The 3,255-nt window shown below is 42.3% G+C and overlaps 1 pseudogene; it reads right to left on the bottom strand.

Moving 5' to 3' along the window:
* Positions 1-281: 281 nt before the first annotated feature.
* LOC116596951 lies at positions 282-1,780 on the bottom strand (annotated as a pseudogene).
* Between the last annotated feature and the right edge of the window lie 1,475 nt (positions 1,781-3,255).

The raw sequence follows: 3,255 nt of genomic DNA, 5'->3' as shown, positions 1-3,255 counted from the left end.
TTCTGTTTGTTACAATTTTTGTTTTGTTTTGTTTTGTTTTGGGGATTGGCAGAACCATCTGAGGTTTTATTTGGGAAAAGACACTTGAATTGGCTTTTAGTTGGAGCCATGGGCAAAAGTGGGTACCCAAGGGAGTAGAATACCCCTAAATATAGACTGAGGACTGAGGCTGAGCCTCAGGTGTGTCACCTGTTCCAGGCACTCCCTTGCATAGCATCTTTCTCCAAAGGCTTTATGGTAGCCTTAGGAGTGGGGAGGTTGGGAGGGTCCACAGTGCTTGTTCACTTGGACAGGAGGACATCAGATGACTCAAACACCAGCTTCCCACCACAGGTCTCAATCTTCTTCACAACCATGACCTTGGAGGAGCTGACATGGCTGAAGGAAAAGGAGCCCCCACAAGAGATGAACTTGGACTGGAAGCTCAGGCTAAAGTTGAGACCAGAGATTGTGAGGCCCCTATAGACCAAGCTCAGCCTACCTGAGTAGCTGCTGGTTATCTTAGTATAGATACTCATGTTCTGCATCTCAGCCTCCAGCCAGCTCTTCTCACCCTCCAGTAGCTTGCAGTATGTGGTGATCTCACTGTCTACAGCCAGCTTGATGTTCATGAGCTCCTGGTACCTGTGCAGCTGCCAAGCCATGTCCTCCTTGGCTTGCAGCAGAGAAGTCTCAGCCAGCTTGGCACTGGAATCCTTTAAGTCCAGCTCATTATGCTGCTCAGTATCACTGTGGTGGCCTCCAGGGAAGCCCTCTGGTCTTTGAGGCCCTTGATCTCCACCTGGAGTCAGGTGACATTCTGGTTCATCTAGGAGATCTCCATCTTCCTGTAATAGAGGTCATACCCATGCTTCCCAGTCAATGTCTGCAGTTCTTCATCCTTGATCTGGTACGTGGTCTTGGTCTCAGTCCAGCCATAGTTGGCAGTGTCTTTGTACTGGGCTTTGACCTCCCCAATGATGCTGTCTAGGGAATGGATGTTGTCCATAGACAAGACCATGGAAGTTTCCAAGATTTTGGACTACAGCTCATGGATCTCCTCTTCATACAGCTGCCTTAAGAAGATAATCTCATTGGTCAGCCCATCCAGGTGGGACTTCAGCTCTACCTTGCTCAGGTAAGTTTTGTCCACATTCTTCCTGATGAGGACAAATTCATTCTTCATGTCTGCATGCACTTTGATTACACCCCTCATATTTATTCTTGGAGTCCTCCACCAGCCCCTGCGTTCTGCCAAGTCTAGCTCCAGCTCCAGCTTTTCCTGGCCCAGTGTGTCCAGCTGCTGCCAATGGTTGTTGATGTAGTTCTTGAACATGTCCATGTTGCTACAGATATGTCCATGTTGCTACAGAACATGTCCAGTTGCTACATTTTCTGCTGCTGTAGATGGCTCCACTTGGTCTCTAGAATTTTGTTCTGCTGCTCCAGGTACTGCACCTTTTTGATGAAGGAAGCAAATTTGTTGAGCATCTTGATCTGCTCCTTCTCCTGGATACATACAGTCTGGATGTTGGGGTCCACCTCCAGCTTAAGGATGTTCAGCAGGCTCTGGTTCACTGAGATAGCTGTGATGCCCTCCATGTCCCTGGCCCTACAATAGGCCCTGACCATACTCATGCTGGTGCCCAGGCCACCCCCAAGAGCTGCTACTGTTGCCCATCTGGGAGAAGGCAGAGGAGCTGATTCCAGTGCCAGGTGTATTCATATACAAGTAGCTGCTAAAGGCCCAGAGGCTGGAGGTGGATACCTTGTAGGACTTCTGGGTCACCATGATGGACATGGTAGTGACTGGAGTGGAAGAGAGTAGGCTAAACCTGGCAGGTATGAGAAGGAACTGAGAAGGTGCTTTTGGGTAGGCTAAAATTTTTGAATTTACAGGTTTTCATGAAAATGTAAAAGGCACACCAAAACTGAACTCTCATTCTTGCATAGTAAAGATTCTATTTTTTTAAAACTACATTAAAAATAGTTACTTTATCATTCAGAGTCCCACCATGAAACAGATGGTACATTAAGAGTTTAGTTGAAATAAGTTAAGGAAGAAACATTTCTTGGAGGTATAAGCAAAGTTCAGTATGCCAGTATGCCATGATGACGCACTCAGGAGCTAGCAAGAGTAGGAAGCTCTTAAGCCTCATCGTGGAGGCGGAAGGAGTCACCAAACAGTAGCAAAGACTGTATTTGCAGATACTGAGTACCTCAAAGGGAGCAGTCACTGCCAAAACCTTATTCTGGCAGAGGAAGGCAAGAGGAAATAATTAACTTTGATCTTTCTTTTTCTTCCCTCAATCAGCTCTCATGTTGTTCATCCCACCAGAGCCAGGGGGACAGGGATTTCACTAAGTGCAATTTAAAGAAAGTAGATTCCCAGAGCATAGAGCAGAACAGAAAAGGGCAGAGAAAGAGTCTGCAAGGGTAAATGGAGAAAAACTAGTAATTGTAGAGTCTATAAGGTACTTATAAGGGATTGTTTCTGAGAACTGGGTATTATGGCTCCATTATAAGGAAAACATGTACTTCTCATTTTGCCACAAGTTCTTTCATTTTTTTCCATCTCCCTTTCTCTGAGACTAATTGTCATTTGAATTGTTATATTTTCATTGCTTCATTTTTTGAAACACTATCTTTAGATGTTGATCACCATAAAATAGTATGATGAGTCAGGAGAGCAGAAATTTCTCCCCAAATGACAGAATATATGTATTTTTGTGGGCCTCAAAAATATCATTCCCTATTAATGTGCATAACAAACTTATCCTTGCAGGCATTTTGATTTCCAGCCCATAATCTAGACAAGTTATTAGTAAATACTTAGTTCAAACTAGTCACTGGTCAGGATAATCATAAATGGCAAGACAACTGAATATTCACTTTCAACTATTTATTCTTTGACTTGGAATAAATAGTCTTATACAAAAAACTCAGCTTGTATTTTAGGCTACCTTTGAAGAACATGTGTTTTACCGCAACTTCCTTCCCCAAAAGAAAAGCATTTTGTATTGTTAAGTAATAATATAGTATGAACTGTTTTTCTCCCCATCACCTAAAAAGAATATACAAATAATAAACTATTATGTTTGTATAATTAGTAAAAAAGCCTGAAATTTTAGACATTGATATAAATAATTAAAACTTGATATCTACACAAGAGTAAAGTTTATCATCTCTATGGGATATTTTAAACTTTTTAAGTGATAATTTTTATTTCTTTAAAATCTGATTATTGGTATATGAATAACACATTTACAGAAACTC

This window comes from Mustela erminea, chromosome 8 (assembly GCF_009829155.1).
Source record: "Mustela erminea isolate mMusErm1 chromosome 8, mMusErm1.Pri, whole genome shotgun sequence".
Lineage (NCBI taxonomy): Eukaryota > Metazoa > Chordata > Mammalia > Carnivora > Mustelidae > Mustela > Mustela erminea.
Note: the sequence above shows the minus strand (reverse complement) of the source record. Positions and strands in the feature narration are given on the sequence as shown.